The sequence below is a fragment of the Pongo abelii genome, chromosome 9 (genome assembly GCF_028885655.2).
Source record: "Pongo abelii isolate AG06213 chromosome 9, NHGRI_mPonAbe1-v2.0_pri, whole genome shotgun sequence".
Lineage (NCBI taxonomy): Eukaryota > Metazoa > Chordata > Mammalia > Primates > Hominidae > Pongo > Pongo abelii.
Window position 1 is genome coordinate 125,359,808 of NC_071994.2, and position 22,892 is coordinate 125,382,699.

The 22,892-nt window shown below is 38.6% G+C and overlaps 1 long non-coding RNA gene across 3 annotated transcripts in view; it reads right to left on the reverse strand.

The window, feature by feature from the left end:
- The window catches only part of LOC129048802 (uncharacterized), a 197,300-nt gene that overhangs the window by 20,347 nt on the left and 154,061 nt on the right, over positions 1 to 22,892 (reverse strand). Inside the window, exons 7-9 of one of the 3 annotated variants that reach the window (XR_010141750.1) lie at positions 22,307 to 22,405; positions 6,991 to 7,072; positions 6,093 to 6,170 (exon numbers count right to left, since the gene is read on the reverse strand). This is a non-coding gene — a long non-coding RNA (uncharacterized LOC129048802). Of the gene's footprint in view, positions 1 to 6,092; positions 6,171 to 6,990; positions 7,073 to 7,615; positions 7,782 to 19,005; positions 22,406 to 22,892 lie in introns of those variants that run through there. The other 2 variants (XR_010141751.1, XR_010141749.1) reach the window with 2 other exon arrangements.

Here is a 22,892-nt window from a genome sequence, read left to right on the forward strand (position 1 = left end):
AGATGCTCACTTATGTAGAAGAGTTAACATTTACTGGGACCAAAAAAAGAAAATATAATTCATTTTCTTTCCTCTTAATCTGAATTTTTTCATTCACCTTGCAGTGACACTGTGCCTGACTCTGTAAACACAATCACGATATATAACTCTTATGAATGGGACACAAGGCAGGGGAAGGGCAGTAAGTGTTGACAAAGGAAGACACAACAAAGAGAGGATAAGATCCATGTGCTAGAGTGCTAGTCAATCAGCCACAACATACAGTTCAGAGGGCTTTTAAATACCCAGAAATGGAAAAATTGATCTTTTTCCATGTACATTCTTATTCTGGGGGTCAAAGATATAAAGATGCTGCTCTTAGAATACTAATGGTTTTCAATACCCTGCTCTTTTGGTTGTGAATTTCCTTGTTTATTTACACTGATTTTAGCCCATTATCATGTATTAGTGCAATTATGGCTCATTACATAATTAGTGTAAATATTTGTAGGCATGTAATAACAACATGCAATTATGATATGGAATGATGTCATAAAAATTCTTATCGAAAAGTGCAAGTGAAAAATAAAACAAGAATTAGTATTTATAGGCAAACAACAGTAGTATATCTTCAGATAGAGACAATCTATTGTAGTTATTAACTTAAAAAAAATCTTCCATACATTCTCTGAACATGTGTAAACAGACTCTCATGCTATCAAACACCGAGGTTTTAAGTGCTGCCAGCAGCAATCCTCCAAATGAAGTAAGGATAAACCTCAAACAATGCTATGAGTGTCTGAGATTAGGAAACAGCAGAGACACCCCATTAGTAAACATATTCTATATTTGATTAGGTATTTGGAAGTTGGACAAATGTTATGATTAAAACATGGGATTCATTAAAACATGTGTCTGTATGGCTGACACGCAATTCTTCAAAGGGGCCCCTGATCAGATAATTAGTTTTTTGAAGCCAGAGTCATATCTTTGTCCTTTAGCAAAGTGCTGAACACAAAGTAAATATTCATAAAGGTTTGTTGAATGAATGAGAGAATGAAGAAATCATAATTTTTCTAGCCTTATGGCTATGCCAAATGTAAAAAGTGGCTTTTTTCCAACTCATACTTTATTAACTACCATGTTAGGTTCTAATAAATCTTTGAATATCTTTGAAGAGTCATTCACATCAACTTCTCTGTACAAATTCAGTGCTATTACAGGCAGTAGAGGCTTTAAAAATCTTAATTGGAGAGGCTAGGTGACATTTGATGGGATTAAATACCATAGTCAACAGATAAGGATCCATAGGACCTAACAAATATTGAGGAATGATTCGTAAGCACATTGGAAAACTAAGAAATCATATTAGTTTAAAATTCAAAATTAATTCTATCATACACATACCATTTTTCCCATGTAAAGAAATACATCTATTAATTTTGAAATATAAATAAGAAAACTTCTCAAGCTAAATCTCAGCTTCTCCCTCCTCAAACTCTGATGATGCAGGGTGAGTTGCTTTATCAAATGCATTTCTTGAAATAAGTTTCTTTTCCTGTTTTAAGAAAACAAATCTAAACCATGTCCTGGTATTACATCTTAAATATATTTTGATAGTGATGATTTGAGAAATTTAATAAAACTAGTTTGCTTTATACCCATTCCATTTCCTCCATGCAATAATAGCTGTTGAAATATTTCTTCCAAGCCTTTCTGGGGAAATTCTGAAATTATTTTACTTTCTGCATGATTCCTGTAGGATATTTGGTACGCTCTGAGGGAGCCTCAAAGGAATAATTAATATCTACAGAACCATTCATTCATGAACATGGAAGGAGGGAAAAATACTGAATTTCATCATCATGTAAAATATTTAATATCCTGTTTCTTGTGGCCAATGTCCAGGGGCTTTGGGCTTTCCACTAGAATATTTTCTAACCAGATGAATCAAAGTTTGAAGCCTTTTAGAAACTTTGAAAGGGCCAACTGCTCTACATAATCTTTTTTTCTTGGGATAATGTGTTTTTAAAAACCTCCTTAAAAGAAGTAATCTGGCAGTCACCTATTGGCCATTTTGCAGTCCCAGTATTGTTCCTGTACGGGGAATACTGGGAGCTTATGGTCCCCATGGATCCCTGAACTCCATCGTTAATCCCATGGTAGTACACTTAACAGCAGGTTAAAGGATGATGAGTAGAGATGTGATTTTGCCCTTATCAAACAAGTATTTATCTAGTGGAGGTACTGGTTTAACTTGCTAGCAGTTTATTCATTCCAAGTTAACCACTTCAAAGAGGCATATAAAACTAACCAAGCAAATTGTTTGCTTTTTGCGTAGATAAAGGCCTTAGGCAAACAATTTACATAACACACACCAATGAGGACAGTCTTTCACTTTGGGTTGTAATATGCCATCATTCTATAATAAAGCAATGCTTTCTTGGCAAGCAGGGGGTTGAGCACCACAGACAACCCTTCTCAGTGCTATGCAAAGGAAATGCATGGAAACAATGTCGTCTTGGTCTAGCAATTACAGAATTCCAAATTCTACCCTTTATACATATGTCATCTGTATCTAGGCTGTCCTAACTCAGAAATGCAAAATCTCATTTCTATATACTGGATGAAAGAAAGAGTTTTAGTTATTCCTGAGTAGGTCTTAAGAGGAGACAAAGTTTATCCACTTGAATTTCAAACTTTTCTCTAATGTTAACCCACCAACTACTTCATGTTGACTTTTTCTGTTAGAAGAGGACACACACACACACACACACACACACACACACACACACACATATCTTAAGGGAACTTCTGACACTATGTTTTACCAAAAGGGCATGCAAAAGTTTTAGAGTTATCCAAATCTGATCAACTTTTCACCCTGGGTTCTAGTTCTGTTTACAGACTCCTCAGCTCACATTGTTGGAATGAAACAAATATAGCCAGTTTTGCTTTGATCTGTGGTCAGTTTAGCTTTTCAATCTTGGCACAATGGTGACATTTAAGAGGCAAGGGGATAAAATTATTTTCATTCCAGCCTTTTAAACAGGATAAAGACTTATAAAACAGCTCTGGCCAAATATGAATTTGGACCTAAACAGGCGATCTCTTTTTTATAAGAAGTCCTTCTTACACTGCTGGATATAAATAGAAGTACAAATAGTTAGGCAGTTAAACACATTCATTCTGATTTATCAGTCCTTATCTTCAGAAGCAAAATTATTGGGGAAAATGGGGGAGGAAGAATTGCGACAAAGGAAAACCCAAAAACCCAAATCACGGTGAAATTGGTCCTGTAAACACATCTGCCACTTTCCAGAAAATATCATAATAACTTTGAAAACAATTAGGCTTACAGAAAACATAACAAACCCTTGTTTATCTATTTACTCATCACTCAACAGTAAGATGTTCCAATCACTCAAATTCTTGCTGCCTCACCTGCAAGCCCAGCCTTCTAATTTGACAGCTGAGACCAGTTACAAGAGATACGGGAATTGAGGGCCAGCCTATTAATTCATCATTGAAGAACCTCATTCATTTCAGGACAAAAGGTTTCCTTCCTCCACCTCAGCCCACTTTTCCATTTTTATCACTCTTAAAGGAAACTAAGGGGAAGAGAAGGAGAATGAAATAACTTGAAGGGATATTGAATGGCATATAAGCAAAGCCCCAGGTCTGTGAGATTGCCTAACAGACACATACCTGTAGATACAAGCTTGTGCGGACTAATACCACAAGTTCGGATCTACGGGTTTGTGGCAACAGGCCTCAATATCTTCTCTCGTTTGGGGGTGTGACATGTCTGAAAATAAAATGTTACAACCATTAATCCAATAAAAGAGTCTACCATTCAATTGTTTTATGCCATAAATGGAAAGGACTTCGTCCCACTCTCAGAAAAGCAAAAGTTAAGCAACATCTTCTATGTCCTTCCCAACGTGCTTCCCTTGGTTTCCACTTTTTCCACAAATCCAGCGGACTTTAGGTAAGCCTCATCATGTTACTGTTTATATGTGGAAGACTCATTTATTCACTGCTGAACACATAATCTGGGCAAAGTGATATCAACATGGCAAACCAGCAGAATAAAGAAAATTCTTTAAGTTGTAGGCAGAGAGAAAGAACACATGAGAGCCCAAATGCAAATTCATTCCTTTAAATACCTGTCATTACATTAAAAATGATGGTGAAACTTTCATTTTCCTATTTGCATTCTGGAAAACAACTAGAATAAACGTAGCAAGTACTACCAACAGATTTGCAGGAATATTTTTCTTTTGAAAACCACTCTAGAGTAGATTTTCAGGTATATTAAGATCTATCTTCAGGAAAAGTTTGCATTTTTGTTCCCACCCCCATCCCATCCCCACACTTATTATTGATTCAAACACCAACAACGAGCAAGTTTGGGTGTACTCTATAAAATTTGAACCATAGAAGAAATTACATAGTTGTTCCTCCTTCCCCCTGCACCGCCCCCCGCCCCACCCCGCAATACTGTTTGAAAGAACAGGGATGAATCTGTTTCAGAGACCTTCTTATAAAATGATTGCGTTTGTCAACATAACATTTTTTTTCTGCAAAGCCAATGTTCTACATATAAGAAGTGAACATCCAAGACAATGAACTTTCAATTAATGGTCCCTTTTGTGAATTGTATTGAAGACAGGCATAATCATAAGCACTTCAGCGACATATATTAGAAAGCTAAATAACTCCGTGTCCTAGATGCTGGGAAACACACATGACTCCATCCCTTTACAGGACCTAAAAAAAGACCTTTTTAACTTTTGTTAGCTATAATTATGGATCCTGGCTCTCAAAATAATTATCTCATTTGCCTCAACAAATGGACATTCACTCCTTTCTCAAGAGTCTGGGGCCAGGCACTCGTGGCTCATGTGTGTAATCCCAGCACTTTGGGAGCCCAAGGCTGGCAGATCACTTGAGGTCAGGAGTTCAAGACCAGCCTGGCCAACAGGGTGAAACCCTGTCTCTACTAAAAATACAAAAAAATTAGCTGGGCATGGTGGCGTGCGCCTATAATCCCAGCTACTCTGGAGGCTGAGGCACAAGAGTTGCTTGAGCCTGGGAGGCAGAGGTTGCAATGAGCTGAGATTGTGCCACTGCGCTCCAGCCTAGTCAACAGAGTGAGATTTTTGTCTCAAAAAAAAAAAAAAAAGAAAGAATCTGGGAGATGAACTGAAGCCCTACTAAGGGGAACAAAAAAAGACAGAGCTGAATTGAGGAATTATTCAGAGAAAAGAGCAGGCCCTCATGTATGCAACCTAAAAAGTTAAATAAAGAGAACAGGAAACCAACAGTACGATGAACAGAAACTGAGACATAACCATTCATAGATACTTTGTTGTCTCCCCATCTCATCACAAGTGAGCTGTGGTACAATTGCTCAGAGCCTGCTGGTGCTGTGAAGGTTGGCAAAACTGAGAATCTAGTTGTAGCTCTGTGGCTTAATTTTCAGATCCAAAGAAACAACAATAGCAAGTGGAAGTAAGTAGTATCCAAATCAGTCACCCCCAGATGGTCTTTACTTATTTTATTTTAAAATGTTCATTTCCTTTCTAAAATAAAAGATTTTTAAATAAGCTCTGAGCTGCTTCTTTTCTTTCGGTCTCTCTGACAAAGGCATGGGGCTAGAGGTATTTGAGGATGGCCACTTTGAACCCTGTTAAATATTGCTGGAATGTGGGGGATGTAGGTGCTCCTATTATAATGGAACAGAATAAGCCCAACATCCCAGAGTAATGAGAATGAATTGTTATCATCAGGCTTATTAAAACGATACAATATTTGTTAGCAATAGACTAAGATCTATCAAAGTGGTACACTGAGACATTCAAATAGCACCACTTTCATAAATTTGCATGGCACTCTTGACCTCCACAGAAAGGAGCTCAATGCTGTGTTTCAGCTGGGGGCAGCTCTCCCTTTCCTTGGCAAATATAGAACAGAGAGAAGTTTTTCATTTCAAATGGTTTGTAGTGTTAACCTCCAAACAATCCCAAGTTGCCATTTTAGAAAATAAAAGAGCAATCAGAAGATATCCAGGCTGCAGGAAAAAAACGAGAAGAAAATCAAATACTGACCTAGTAAAGGAATGGTTTGTTTGGGAGTAGATATTTTTCTTAAAGTATAATTGAATATGTCCTTTAAGAATCTTCTTTCTGTTGAGGAGGAAAATGAGGGGTTTTTTTCAGAAGAAATTTTGGCTTGCTTCATTAAGCAAGAATCCGTGGGCTCTCTTAGTAATATTAACAAGTTGGAAAATATGGGTTAATGCTGATAAGCAATGACAAAGGCCAAGTACTGTAACTTATAAAGCAAATATATAATTTATGTTATTAAACATTTTTAGGTGGCATAAAGCCCTTCAATGACACTAAAAGGAAACTGCCTATATCGTGAAAGCTAAGATCAAATCCTACTCACTGAATATATGCATGGGAATAGTTTCATAAAGTGCCATATAGTATTGCCAATCTATGACTAAAGTAAAAAAAAAATCAATATTGTTATTATGCAATTTATATAAGCTCTATCTTCCAGGAATTCAGAACACATGGTAGGCTTTTTACAGCCAATCCTGTAATACTTATATTTTTTCACTCAAATGCCCAAGATAGCGACAGAGTTAAGGGGCAGTGCCTGCTAGTTTCAAATGCTTATGATTGCTCAGAGCCTGCTGGTGCTGTGAAGTTTGGCAAAACTGAGAATTTAGTTGTAGCTCTATGGCTTAATTTTCAAATCCAAAAAACCAAGTGCTGTTCAGTAATAAATTTTTAAAAATTTTCCAAACTCCATAGAGTTGAATGCCATGCCTGCTCTACTCCTTGGCTATGAAAATTATAAAACTGGTTTCTGTTTTAAAAAATTAAGTTTAAAATGTAGTTATTCTTCATAATTAAATCATTCAAGCATGCCCTAAAAATTTGCAATACTTGAGGAAACGAAAGGTTTGGGAAAATTACAGAAAAACACCATTACCTGAAAAAGGTAACTTCTTATATAAAATTTTAAACCTGCTTCCATCTTGTTAGGCTAATATGTTCAAATCATCCATGCGTGTCTGGAAAATAAGACATTTACAATATTTTAAAATGGGTTAAGAATTTTTACTTGTTTTTCGGTTGGTTTCTTTTGCCACCCAACTCTTTTGTAAAGTTGAAAGTAACACTAGAACAAGAGTAAAAAGAAAAACAAACTGAAATAAAAGTATTTCTAGAAAAACATCGGGAACCATTATGTTTACTTCATTTCCAGAACTACGCATAATAAATAGGTTCTGCAAATAAGTAACTTCACATTTTTCCTGGAATTCCCCTGGCTACCCTTGGACCTTGAGAACAATTTTACCAGAAAAATGATCAAATAGGAATGTGAAGTCTCGGAATACTCCCAAACTTTTGTACAAATGTTTTATACCAAACCACTCACTTGCTAAGCATGATGAAGAGATAGGCTACCTATGGTTAAGAATAGTTTAAGGAATAATCAATGAATTGGGCAGTGATTACCTGGCATGATGCAGCGCCATTGAGACATCATTTTAACTTTTTTACTGTGAAATGATTCAGGAGTCATTATTTCTCTCGGCTGATAGGGCTGTTAAAAAGAAGCAAGTATCTGATTGTGGTGGATTCATGAGTCTATGTCTCTCCACCACAGCAGGATTCCTGGCTTCCATTCCAGTGTCCTTTCATTGGCCATGTTTTGGACGCGGGGTTTGCCTTTCCTTCATTGTCCCTTTACTAATGGAAGGCGAACTCACAGTGCAGCTGCTTGCAAAAAGGAAAATTTATTTGAGTTTTGCCTGGCTGTGGACTTGAACACTGAATTCATGGTGACATCAGCAGAACGACACCAACGGAAAGATTTCCTGCCCTCTACCGCCCTTCCTTTTTAAAGATGTACGTCCTGTACAAAATCTCAGTGGATCTCTTTTGTCCCAAACAGATGGGACAATTTGACCAGACAATTTTTTTATCTGGGAAGGACAGGAGGAAGGAAGGAAGGAAGGAAGGAAGGAAGGAAGGAAGGAAGGAAGGAAGGAAGGAAGGAAGGAAGGAAGGAAGGAAAGAAGGAAGGAAGGAAGGAGAAAAAAAGAGAAAAGAGAGTGGCACAGAGAGAGAAAAGAAAAAAGAGAGAAAAGAGAAAAAGAAAAAGAGCCAGAGACAGAGAAAGAAAGAGCAAGACAGAGAATGAAGAAAAAATAAAGAGAAGGAAAAAAGGAAAGAATAAGAGAAGGAAGGAAGGAAAGAAAGAGAGAAAGAAAGAAGGAGAAAGAAAGAGAAAGTAGGAAGAAAGGAAAGAAAAGAAAGAAAGAAAGAAAGAAAAAGAAAGAAAGAGAAAGCAAGCAAGCAAGCTTGCTCAAATCTAACCTTTGTCGTTCACTCTGACAGTGGGTGTCCCCTGAAGCAGGGGAGACACTAGTGTTTGGTCTCCTACAGCTTTTCAGTTTTTCTGATCGTTTCTCTCATCCTTTGCAGTCATTGGTTTTTGCCAAAAGATCCAATCACCTCAACAAAAGAGGCACATCCAGCAATTGCTACTCCAAGAATAATTCATTGGTGCCAATTGTCATGCCACGTTTTATCCACCTGTGACATTGCCACAGGGATGTCAGACCACAGAGTGGGAGCAGCGCTCAAGGATATGACGCAGAGGCTTTCGGCACCAAAACCAGTTAGCTTAGGTAGAACTCATTCTTTTTTACAAGGAAAAACTGACCAGAAGGGAGAAGGGACGGAGGAGAATGGCAAAGCAATGCCATGGTTTTCATGTTTCTTTCAAGCAAACGAAACACTGAAGATTGATGGATATTTATAACCTTCATCCCACCACACCCTGCCCACACTAAACAATATTTTATGAAAATGATAAATGCAAGTGTGTGCAGATCAACCAAAGAGAAAAGACATGGAAAATGGCATAATAGAAGATAGATCGGATGAAAACAAAAGACACTCTTAGATTATTTGAATAGTGAGCTTACTTTTCTGTAATTAAAAAAATCTTAAACCCACTTAATATTCACTTAAAACAGGCATATAACAGAAATCAACTATTTGAGAGTGAGAAATTGATGGCAAATTCACTTTTGACACACTAGATGAAACAAAAGAGAGACTTTGCCAGTAACAAGTTGTATCGTGTGCGCTGGCTAAGGGATACTACTTTCACTTTTGAAAGGAATAAGTTTGCTCAGGATGACAATTTTTCTTCCTTTTTAAAATGCAAACAATGATGCCAGCCTACAACTTCCTTTCTAGCTATTTTGCTAATAAAGCAGGGGAGAAGAATTGAAATTTGAAAAAATAACAAGACCTTGATTCTGACATAGAAACATCAGATACGTATTTTTAAAAATCAGATGACTGTCATCTTTTTAATAGAAGTGAACTATATGCTATATAAATGCTTCCTAGACACCAGCCAACTTTAACGCTTTCTATTCAAAGCTATGTTTTGCTCTTGAGAAAGTATCTCACAATTAGATGAGAAAGTGGGTGGATAGGATGGCTTGGGAAGATTTGAAGATTGAATCTTGCAAGAAAAGAGATACATAATATGTAAAGAGTATTTCTTGAGGGTTTTGACTGCATGACAACTGAGTCTTGTTCTGGGAAAGTTATAGAGGAGCCTGGAACGTCCACAATGATACTTATAAAAAAAAAAAAAAGCAACCTTCAAACCCAAGAAAAGATGTTCAGCTGAAACAGAAAGACCTTTTTCTTACTCCAGGGTGCAGATCCACTCAGAGGAAAAGCCACACACCCCTGTCTCTCTGCATTTCACCCAGCAGGTCAGCGTTTCTCCACCTGGGGCTCTCCATGTCTGTTGATTTCCACACTTCCCTCTTTGTTTGGAACAACAACCAACCAACCAACTAGAAGACGATTTTATATACTCTTCACCAAATTGAAGTTGGGAAAGAAAAAAAGTATTACACTATTTTCCTTACTTCTCGCTCTCAACTTGTCCCAAATATTGATCTGGTTATTTTGCTTTCTAGCCCTCCATCAACCTCCTAACTCTCTCTCTCTCGCTCTCACACACACACACATACACACAAACACACACACACACACACACACACACAACTGCTGCTTGATCCAATCTGGTGCCTGCTTAACAACAAGAGAATGACAAGCAACATCTGTTTGTAAAAGAGCCAAAGTCAAACCTTAACGTTTTTTTGGCTAGGTTTCTTTTTTCCTTTTTCCCCAGACTCTAAAATGGGAGGGGGCAGAAAGAGAAAAATGAAGATTTATATTCAGCATAGGTTCCAATGAGGCAGCATCTATACTCCCCTAGAGCTATTTCAAGTTAAAAACAATTTTAGGTAAAACCACTGCAGAATTTATGGTCGTCTCCCCTGCAGCAAGCCCAGCCACATAAAATCCAACATATCAAATCCCTAAAAGTCAGGGTTTTTTCCTAATAGCTTTATATTCATCTTCTAATTAGAATTACAGGGTCTTTGTGTTGGGGGAGGGGTGGTGAGAGATAGAAAGGGAGGAGAGTAAGACAGAAAAAGAAAAATAGCAGAGAGGAAAGGAGCGCCGTTGTTCCTCCCAGATTTTATAACCCAGCCGTGTAACAGGCATATTTACACTTGTGCCACACACAGGAGCGTGCACTTGAAGCAGCAAGGCTGTGGCAGAAATCTGCACAGCTGTAGCCATCAGAAACAGGCTCTCTCATTCCCCCACGGAGAGGTGGATTTCTGGAAAGCTACCAACAGACCACAAAGTCACAATGCAAAGGGATCAGAGCTCCCTCAATGGGAGGGGTGGGGGGGTGGAAGGGAGGAGAAGGAGCTGGTAAAAGAGAGAAAGCCTCACTCACCAAATGAAACAATTTTGCCCCCGAAGAAGGGAAATAGGGGACTGTCAGAAACTCAACTCCCATTTCACTCAGGGTTTGGAAGAAACCCACACACATTAAGGGAAAAATAAATGCAGACAAGTTGCTAAGGAGACTTGTGTAAACTCCAAGCGCAGACATATTTCTTGGCCTTTCCCCCTACGCTCCATCTTGTATTCTGATCACGCTGCTCTGCGGCAACGTTGCACCAACCTTCTGCATTAATCTTGGCCTTAACCGTGCATTCTGGCAAAGCACACGGGTTGTAGATATCATCATATTTCAAACTTAACAAGTTAAAAGGGTGTGTGTGTTTGTGTGTGCGTGTGTGTGTGTGTGTGTGATTAGTTGGGGGGAAAAGTAGAGAAATCTTAATGTGATTTTAAAAACATAGGTGTTGAACAAAGAATATTTACAGTGCATATTTTGGGAGCAATGGGGAAAGGGGTAGGTAAAACATCTAGCACTGGAAATTTCCTTTAGTCTGTAGATTCCTTCATTTCTCCATACCCCTAGAGTTTTTCTCCCTCCCACATCTTTGGTTAAAATCCTGTGCCCCGGCAGATGCAAGCAGAGCCTGCATCACTGCAGATGACAGTGTAGGGGCCTAGGCTTCTGCAGAAAACAGTGCATTCGACAAAGTTGAATCCTGCTTCCCTACTCAGGGTGTCCCAGAGAGACCAGCTTTTTGAAAACAAACTGGGTCAATTCAAAAAACACCTAAACCAAACCTGTTTAGGTTAGAAACCAGCTAGCATTTTGGAGGAGGGATTTCAGCCTGATGTCCACCCGCTGGAGCTGAGAGCTTGTCCCACAGTGATACATCTTCAGTAGCAGCTGATATATGTCAACATTTGATTTAGAAGAAAATTAACATTTTCTTTCAGGACAGGGATGTTTGTACTGTAGAAGCCAATATTTTCCTTTCTCAGCCTCTCCTATTAGAATTTCTAAAATCTTCCCCAGGACAGAGAGAGGGCAGACAACAAATGTCCTAAATAATTGCTCAGAGCACTGGAACAAACTATATCCCCCAAATCGAATCTGTGTGTAGGTTTACATGTGTGACTTTGCATGTGTGCATGTGTGTGTGTTTACATGTGTGCACATGTGTGTTAATATGGTTGTTCCTTTGTATGTGTGTGTCTTCTCTATGTGCATGCATGTATATTTGAGGATGTATGTTTGTGGGTGCGCAAGTGTGTATGCTTATGTGTGTTTGTGTTTTTGCAGGTGTTTGTATGTGTGCATGTGTGTTTATATGTGTGTTTGTGTGTGCTTGCTCGCATGTGTGTGTACATGTGTGCACGTGTGTGTGAGTGTGTATGTGTGTATTTCCCTGCCTCGCTATGATAGTGGGATTAGTGAGATGCACACCAAGGCAGTTGGAAGGTGAGCCATCTGCTCAGTCCCCTCCCAAATTAGGGAAGTTCACAACATTTGCCCACCAGCCACAACAGAAAAGCTCCAGTGACAAGCACCCAATCGAGCCTGCTGATTTAGTTGCAATCCTTGGACGGGTGGCCATGGGACAAGATCCTGGTAAAGGGATGGGAAAAGTCTTTGCATTCTGCAAAGGGCTGGGTGTGTCTCTTCATGCTCCAAGAAGGCTATGCATCTTCCATCTCTTCCCTCTGCCAACCTCTATTTGGTTTTCACACTTCAAGGCTAAAGCAAGCTGTGCTGCCTCAGTTGAAATAAGGCCGCCAAGCAACTCTTAAGCTAGCAAGATGGAGATTTGGCTCCTGCCATTTGCAGAGAAAGGCACTGTCCTGTAACTAGCCCTGCTTGCCTACCCTTTACACATAGGAGCCCTCGATTTTAGGGAAGGGGAGATCATTGGAGTTTTTTATGACCTTTTCCCTACAAAGCATATCCTCAGATGTTTTATGGCACTAAGCCATCATGACTCAATCAAAATGAAAAATAAACCTGGAGGGAGAAGCTCAGGGTGGGCATATCTCAGCAGGCAACTGGGCAATTACCCTGTGACCTGGTTGGCCTGGGGGCAGGGCAGTGACACCTGCATTTTTTCATTTGTCCATGAAGCTGCAGTAGCCTGAACCCCAGGAAATCCTGCCTAGGCACCTGTTGGCCTATTTTTCCTGCTTGCTGGGATTGAGAGAATTGTCTCACCCTAATGTGAAGACATATTTGTTAGGATACTGCATGATTCTATATGATCAAAGAGAGGAAGAACTAATTTACAGGATCAATGCAACAAATGGTCCTAAAATAGGGGATTCTTTCCCATGTAGATTGCCAAAGAAAATGCTTTCTATTATAAGTTGGCTCACTGCTTTCTCAAATTCTCTAAAGAACAGAAAACACATGAGACACCTTTCATTATACCACCACCTCCCCTCCCTCCAACCTTACCAGTTCTTCGTGGAAAAATGAAAGCTATTAGGAAAGAAACAAGCAACATGGCTAGGCCAGCCTGGAAGGGAGACTGCACCAGACACATAAGTGCATTTGGATAACTTTCAGATAGAAAAAAACATAGTTTTAAAAAACATACTGGAAAATCCTTAAGAAGCTTGTTTTTTTTGTTTCTTTTTTTTTTTTTGAGATGCAGAAGGAAAAATAACCAAATTAACAGTGGATGGAAAATTAAAATGCTACCCAGACACATCTCAAAGAATAAAGTAACACAACTTCTATTTCCAACAGGGGTATTGGGACATGTTTGCACATATGTGTAGATTTGTAAACAAACTCAAGTGCTTGTCATCCAAATCTCTCACTTCTAGCCTTGAAGTGAAAGAACACATCTTTTTCACATTGTGTAAAGTGACCTTCCTTTACTCCACCCTAAAATTCAGTTTTATACTTTACATACAGGTTAAGGAACAGAATGTTCTACCTCCATCATTTATGAGCTAATGCTCCAGATTGTGAAATGCTTTACACATCATTCAGCGATTGTCTCCCAAGTCCAGTTGGTATTATCACTCCACATTGCATAGAGAGTTGACATAGAGGAAAAGTTAAGTGTCTTTCCCAAGCTCATATATTATTGTAATGACAGCTTTAGAATTCAGATTTTTCTCCCCTTTTTCTAGGTCTGGCTGAAGGAATTTGGAGGTGTCCCTTCCCTCATTCTGCATTGTCAGTCAGCTGTTTTGTATCACATGTAATCCCAAGGTATAGAAAACCCCAGCCATGTGGCCTTCAGTGCTGCCATCTTGGGTAACCCCAAAGAATAAGCAACCAATGGCTCATCTTGGGGACTGACATCAGAGATCAATTCAGGTTGAGAACGGTCTCCAGACATGTATTCTACTCATGCCAATCCATTGGCACGTTTCTGTCATTCTGATCATAAGCAACAGATGACAGGCCTCACTTACAATTCTGCAAAATGGTTTATACTATCTAGACTAAAACTAAAGCTCAGCTTTCCATTACCTGAGTTAATTGTCAGTGTTCTCCGAATTTGCATTGTTTTTATACATGGACAGGGTTGAGGAGAGGACAAATTCAAGCTTTGAAGAGAGGGTATCAAGTACAAAGTGTCCTATGTAAAATATTTATGTTTTCTATGTATCCACAAGTCAGGTGGTTATTAATGTATACTTAAAAATTGCTAGTGTCTCTCGGGGGGGCATTGAAATGGTTAAGATGCCATTCTTGGGTAAAATTAATCCATAATATAATTACAACTGTATTTTCATCTCACATAAATAATTTATTTCTGACATTTAATGTGAACCAGACATCACCTCATGGATGGCTCACAGAAGCAGGGTCATATTTCCCATTTCTTTCAGTGTGGTATTTTTGGGGTAGTAGACAAGAATGGGTGGGGTAAGTGGAAAGTCAAATCTTGACTCGCATCTAAATGATTTGTAAACAGAAAAGGCTGGGAAAAATCACAGATGCAGTCCAAAACTCCTTCTGGAGACATTTTAATCATACCAGGAGAAGTTGAGATGCCACCATTTTTTACCTTTATTTTTAAAAATTAAGCCACTTACTCCAACTCTAACGTACTGATTGGGGCTTTTTGGAAAGTGAGAAGTATTCTGAAATCATGTCTGAACTTGGTAGGAAAGAGTTTTGTAAGCACCTAGTAAGTTATCACTGCCATGGGGGAAGAAGGTTGATGATAAAATGTAGACCAAATATTTGCCATTCCTGGCTGACCCCAAACTTTTTCTGTATTGGCAGGTCTTTATCTTTCCCATGACAATGGGAGAAAGCTATTCAGCAGCTTCCCTGTGATCAATATTTGGATTCCTGAGAAGAATATTTTTATTATTATATTATTTCTGGACATTCTTGCTAATAAAGAGGGAGTTCAGGTTGATTTTTATCTTGCATTAACCAGGTCTGACATATTTTATTCACACAATCTTTAGGGCACAATCTAAGTTACTAGAGCAAGGTAGAAAAAAAACACAAAACAATTCCCATCCCCTTTTACCCATCACTGGAAGATGCAAACCTGCTGATAGCTAAGCCTCTGTTAAAAGCAAAAAATCAAGAAAAAGAGAAAGTCCGGTGCAGCCAGCACCCTCAAATCCATTAATCCTAAGTCTAATTCTCTTTAGAATCTAAGTAAGACAATATATTTTACAACAAAAATCTCTCTCAGGCCAATGCAACATGACAAGACTGGCATGACTGTTTCTTCTGGGAAGACTGAGAAACAAACTCTTGGTGATGAGTGAGGGCAAGCAAGGGCGAGGAGAAGCCATTGTAATGAGCTGTGGATGCTTTCCATCTTACCTTATTGACTTTGCCAGGCTCCCTCCCACTACAAGGTTAGAAAGCTATGGCCGAACAGGACATAAAAGTAGCAGACTTGCCCTTTATTTAGGACACTCAGCCACAAACAGAGGCACCAGAAGACCTTAGGCCCTAAGGAAGCTTTATCACTGTGAACGAGGTCTCACTATAAATTCAAAGGATCACTAATGGACTGCTGTTCCTACATGGAGGTGAAGCCTCAGTCTAAGGTCCAAGTAATTCAAATAAAAGTCCCTTTTCAGATCCAGATGCCTAAAGGCACCACATTACAGACTCTCTCACTCATATTGATCTAGATTTCTCTGCTGAACTCATATGGTGGGCCATGAAATCCACCTTCCCCAGAGACAAGGCAGTTGGGTATTGATTCCAACCTTCAGGGAAACCCATTCTATTTTCACATTTCCAAGACGAGGCAGAGGACGCTTTCTTCCCCTTAGCCCTCAGGAGCTACCATAATGGCCCACAGAGATGGAGACTTTCCAGCCATTTAACAGAGGTCATCGGTCCTTTTTATGAGCAAAATAGATAGGGCTCACAGGTCCTAATGAAGTTGGACCATCACCTAGTTCATCCCTCTGTCACCAGGGAGGAAGAAAAATGTGTTCTCCAGTCCCTCCCCACTTTCAGTACATTTGGTAAATGAACAGGAAGGGTCAGGGCCGCCAGATGTTTTTCAGTGACCTGTGTGCATGCAGCCAGGAATTAAGATCAAGTTGCTGATGAGTTTTCCTGGTGGATCTGCAGTCCCCGGCAAAAGCAATGACCACAGGAGACAGGAGCCCCTACCTCTGAGGTAGGAATTTTCAAGGAGACTTAGAGGCTTGACCTCCAAAGGGGAAGCCTGGTTGGAGATTAGAAATAAAGTACAATAAAAACTCTGTCTGGAACAGGTTTACATAGAATCCCCTGGGTAACAAAAAATTATGAGAAATTCCACCCAGGAGTTGAGCTGAGCATCAGAACCTTCGTGTCTGCACATCTGTAAGTCCTATTAGTGCTTACAAGATTGACTTGCCCCTGGATAGATTTGGGAAATGCAGTTACCCTGAAGGGGCCATGACAATATGAGAGCTAACACATGGCTGCCTCAAACCTCTCCTCAGAGCTTCCTTTCGGGGGGATATGAGCAAGTGGATTGTGAGCTCCAGGGTACCCCCATCCATGTGCAGAAGTATAGCTATGTGTCTCCCCAGCAACTGCTTAGTCGATGCCAGTTTGCAGGTAGAGATGTTGGCATTTTACTGCTGAAACCCAGAGCTAGATTTTCTTCTTAGCAGTTCACAGCCCCTCTAGACCCATGGCAGACAAAGGCATCACCAAATCCTCACTAAGCTAACATAAAAGCCCTGAAAACAGAAACCCCTCTCTCTCTAACTGCCTTTCTTATAACATATGGCCAACTGGCCTCACTAACGCTAATACGACGAAATTCCTATTTAAACATCTTAGCGGAGGGCTCTAATATGGCACTGTCTCTACTGTGCATTTTCTTTTTTTTTTCTGTTAGATCTCTGCCTTTACTAGATTCCCACTTCCCTGCACACACATACCTCACAAATGGGCTGTGCCAGATGGACTCTTAATCATAGTAATCAGCTGGGAAATTAAATGTTAGAAAATCCAGCTAGTCTCCTGAATTTTCCCACTTGAGATTAGGGCCTGAGCTGTCACCATGTCCTATATGAGACCCAGGCTGCCTTTTAAAGAAGGACCAATGTGACAGATCCAGTATGGGCTTCATGCTTTATGGGTGTTTGTGTTTCTTTTCCGGAAAATGACTGCAGCTCAATTCAGTTTTGTTTCAGTTCTGACGGCTGCTATTAATACCTCCTATTTACAGAACACACACCTCAGAGGAGCTCAAAACATTTACAGAAATTAACCAAGCCTTGCAACATCCTGTCAAGTATGCAGGGGCTAGATCTTACTTTCTTCATTTCAGAGGAAGAAACTGAATTAAGAGGGCAATTTTTTTTTTTTTTTTACCGTGCCACAAAGACAGGACCTCATCACCCCCTCATTTCTGGTGCTCTGCCAAATGAAGTAGGTGTTGTTGTTTTTTTCCATATTGTACTCACCAGCTTGTTATGCTAGTATTTTTCAGACACACACAGGCACACATCATGATGTAAAATCCTGATATGCAAATACATCCTCTTTCTATAAATCTCCCCACAAGTGTTATCACAGGTTTCCTCTAGTAGGTGATCAGTGAGTATGACTGATTGGTTTGCAATAAACCTAACATCTTTCTAGAGTAGTTTTCTCCACCTTTTCCCAGAAGGCTCCTAGATTCTGCTCAAATGTTGCTTCCTCAAGTGACTCTGAGGTTCCATCAACAGCCAGGTTTTTGATGATTCTATTGTACCCACCTCATCCAGCTCTCACCTCACTGGAACTATTAAAAGGCATCATAGTAAAAAGAAAGGAACTTTGTAGTCTTTGAGATAGACAGGACTCCATTTGAATCCAAGGTCTGCCATTGGGGCACAAGGTAATTAACCTTTCTTTATTTCCTTATCTATAAAATGATATAATAATATCTACTTCGGAATCCATCAGGATGCTATTTGTAATAGGTGAAAATGTAAATGATTTACTATTCATCAATATGGGAATCATCAGATACACCCCCAGTATTGACGAATATCAATGCTGAAGGATACTCTGTAGCCCTTATAAAGAAATACTAGACATATATAAAGCAAGAACTGACAAAGAAATACTTTTAAGACATATTAAATGTGAAGAACAAGTTGAAGAGAATATATGTGATTATACATATATATATATATGTGTGTGTGTGTGTGTATATATATATATATATATGAAATGTTCCTAAACTATGTGGTTATAATATAATAGTATATAGTCTTATTGAAAGGCAGGGAATAAGATAGGTGAATGAGATAAACTGTATGACGTATGTATAAATAAAGTGCTCAAGAAATGGTAGTTACTTCTGTTACTATTATATGAGTTCCTTGGGGGTGTGACTGTGTTTTAATCTTTTATTTGTAGCTCCTGGCAAACCACAGAGGCTGACTGAGTAAAAGAAAATTACTCAATGAATGACTCAATCAGGAATTAATTGTTGAGTCAGTAAATAAGAGCACTAATGTGAATTACAAAGACTCTTATGTATTGTTTGGAATGTTTTTGAATGTAGGGAGGCAACATAGTCCTTTGGGACAAAACAGGACTAAGAGTCATAAGGCCTTGATCCTCGATTAGTGTTTCTTAAAGTGTGGTCTCAGGACCACCTGCAGCCAAATCACCCAGGAGGCTTATTAATCATTAAAGATTCGTGGGACCCACCCCTGATCTGAATCAGATTCTTTGAAATTGAGATCCTGGGATCTGTGTTGTAAACAATTTTTCAGCTTTTTTGAGGTAAAATTGACATATAGAAATTGTACATATTTAAGGTGTACAACTTAATGTTTTGATATATGTATACATTGTGAAATGATCACCACAATGAAGCTAATTAACACATCCATTACTTCACATAGTTCTTTCTCTTTCTCTCTCTTTCTTCCTTTCTTTCTCTTTTTTGTGGTGAAAACACTTAAGATTTACCTGCAAATGAAAGAAGACACAGAAAAATGGAAAGACATGCGATATTCATTGATTGGAAGACTTAATCTTATTAAAAAAAATGTCCATACTACCATACTACCCAACGTGATCTACAGATTCAACGCCATTTTAATCAAAATCCTAATGGCACCCTTCACAAAAATAGAAAAAAAAAACAATTCTAGAATTCATGAAGAATCACAAAAGATCCCATATAGCCAAGGCAATTTTGAATAAAAGGAATAAATCTGGAGGCATTTATTCTCATTTCAAAATACATTAAAAAGCTACAGTAAACAAAGCAGCATGGTAGTACCATAAAAACCTATAGACATATAGACAAATGGGACAGTATAGAGAGCTCATAAATAAACCCACATATTTATGGTCAATTCCTCTTTGACAACAGTGCAAAGAACACATAATGAGGAAAAATAGTTTCTTCAATAAATGATGTTAGAAAAACTGCATATCCATATGCAGAAGAATGAAATTAGACCCTTGTCTCATATCATATACAAAAATCAACTCAAAACAAGTTAGAGACTTAAAAGTAAGATCTGAACCTGTAAAACTACTTGAAAAAAATAGGAAAAACATTCTTGACATTGGTCCTTGGCAATGCTACTTTGGATATGACTTCAAAGACATAAGTAATAAAAGCAGAAATAGACAAGTAGGATCACATCAAATAAAAAGCTTCTGCACAGCAAAGGAAACAATCAACAGAGTGAAAAGGTAGCCTACTGAATGGGAGAAAATATTTGTAAGTCATATTTCTGATGAGGGGTTAATCTCAGTCTATTTACAGATAAAAGTTTGAGAATTGCTGGTTTAGATCATGTTCTGACTTCCTGTTTGACTTTGGGCAAATCACTAACCTTTCCAGAATATAGTTTCTTCTCAACAATGTAGTGGTTGGATCTTAAATGCACCTTGAAGTTGTAAAATTCTACACCCATGACTAATCCAATTCCCTGACTTTAGGTAGGTCTGTATATAAGCCATATAAAATGAACTATTCAAACCTGGTTTGAGCTGTCTTTGGTCCTTGGGCTATCATTTGGACACCTTTCAAATTCAGAAGCTGCTTCCTATTCACCCTTGCTCCTTATAGTCTTTAATTATTATAACCAACTACTAAGGACATTATCTGAGCATTGGTTCTAAATGATTAGAACATGTCATTTTAATTTCTAATACATTTGTATCATAATTATAATAAATATATCAACATAATAATTATAACAAATAATATAACAAATATATTCTCTCTCTCACACACACAACACAACAACACACATAAGAAAGGCAGAATAATATAAAGGTTTTGGAACAGATATGAAAAACAATGTTAGGGAAAGATTACTGAAAAATGCCAATAAAATATCTCTCTTTGGCCTTGGGTATTTATGAAATAAGAACAATGTGTCCAGCCATTTTTATGAAAATTAAAAGCCAAGAGCACAGATGGCTGAGTTGAAGGGAGCTGTATAGCACATTTTAAGTGTAGAGGACAAAAAATGGCAAGTGATAGTAACACCCAATAAACCCCAAAGGTTTTAGAAGGCAAAATCCAAAACCAAATTAACTTTTCCTTTTGTCTTCAGATACAGAAGCGTTTCTTAGAGTCACCAAGAAAAGGCTCTATGTCTTAATAAGAATGTTCTGAAAGAGATTTCTACCTAAGAAAGGACTTTGGTGTCAATAAATCTGGATTTCAGTCCTCTCTACCTTATTTATTATGTGTATGGTGTTGGATGCCTTCCTTAGCCACTTAAAGCCCCAATTTTCTTATCTATAAAATGGGAATAATGATGAGATATATTTCACAAGGCTATTGGAACAATGCAAAGAAATAATGCATGTGACAGTGCCTAGCCTTGTGCCCAAGATGGATTGAGATTTCAGTCAATATTGAAAAGAAAACACACTTCATTTAGCCATGGTATAGAAGGTAATTGCCCCTTGATCCCTGTCTTGCCTTTGCCAGTGAGCCTGACAAAATAAAGTGGTGATTTAGGACTATTCAAAAGGGCCATGCTTTTGAAAATCTCAAATTGTTTTCATTCTAGAGTTTCTATGTTATTCAACTGTGCTCCATATTCCTTTAGAAATTAAAAGCAAATCACAAACCTTATTATAAGTCCTTTTATCAAAAGCTGGAGTCTAAAGACTCAGAGACACATTGAAGTGTATCTTATAAGGGAAGGCCAAGATTATCGATGCTAACACAGGGTAGTGATTTTGGGCTAATGAATTACTAGGGTCTAGAACCCTGTCTAACACATAGCAAGTACCAAATATGCACTAAATGAACACAAGATTAGATGCTTCTAGCTATTTTAAAAGTGGGAATAGACTTTTAAAAAAAAGGTTAATAGAGTATGGATAGTAGAGGTGGTGGGGCTAAACTCTAAAATTCACTGGAAATCTTAGGTCACAGTTAAACAAGACATCTGGAAATAAGCTAGTCTACCAATAACCTAGATTGCTGATGCTATTTAAACATTTGTCATAATTCTAGTAAACTCACCGCTATGGTTTGAATGTGTCCTCTCCAAAATTCAGGTGTTGCCAATATGGTAGTATTAATATTAAGAGGTAGGGCCTTTAAGAGGTGGTTAGACCATGAAGGGTCCTCTCTCATGAATGGGATTAAGGCCCTTATAAAAAAGGCTTCACGCATCATTCTGCCATGTGGGGACACAGAGGAGGCTGTACCCCTCTGGAGGATGTAGCCTTCACCAGACAACAGAACCCACCAGCACCTTGATCTTGGACCTCCCAGCCTCCAGAAATAGGAAAAATAAATTTCAATTTTTTATAAACTACCCAGTCTGTGCTTTTCTGTCATAGCAGCACAAAGAGGCTAAGACACTCAGGTTCTGTCACTTCAACAATACCAAACTTTTTCTTGAAAAAGTTTCTAAGGGAGAGAGTTAAAATTCCTTAAGTGACAGTCGCCATCTTCAGAATTCTTTGGGCCTAAAAAATAGAGTACTAAGAGCCCATAGATGTGGTTTCTGACTTTCTTACTGTCCCTCTCCTTCCCTATTACTCTCTCACTCTCATGTCTCCCGCTCATACTCACTCTCATTTTCACCTCTGAGTCAGACATCTTGGCCTGCACCTTCCTTAGACGCAGTCTCACACATTTCTTGTTCACTGCCATGTGCCCATCCCTGGCATACTGTCGGGCATACAGAAGTACAGAAAAAAATAGTTGTTAAATAAATTACATATTAGCTGAACAAGTCAGGGAGATCTCATTGTTTTACCTCTAAAAGTATCCCCAGTCATTTGTACTATACTCCACTGTTTCTTTTTGCGAGGCATATACTATGCATTTCATGTACTTATTTGTTCACTAACCTATGGGCTGTGAGAGCCTCATGAATGAGGAAAATATCTTCCTCCTCTGCATCCTCCCACAAAGAGCCACTTCAAGGCTCCACCCACAGTGGCTGGTGATTCACCAAGTATGGCTGACTGACTCAGAACCAACATGATACTTGCAGCCCACTCTGGACCTTCCATGGGAGAAAGGACCACATCTCACTCATCCTGGCACTTAGTCCAGTGCCTGACACACTAAAGACACTCAATAAATATTGACTGAGGAAGAGAGAGAAGCAGTATAAGTGAATAATACTAAAAAAATCTAAATGTTTCAGCAA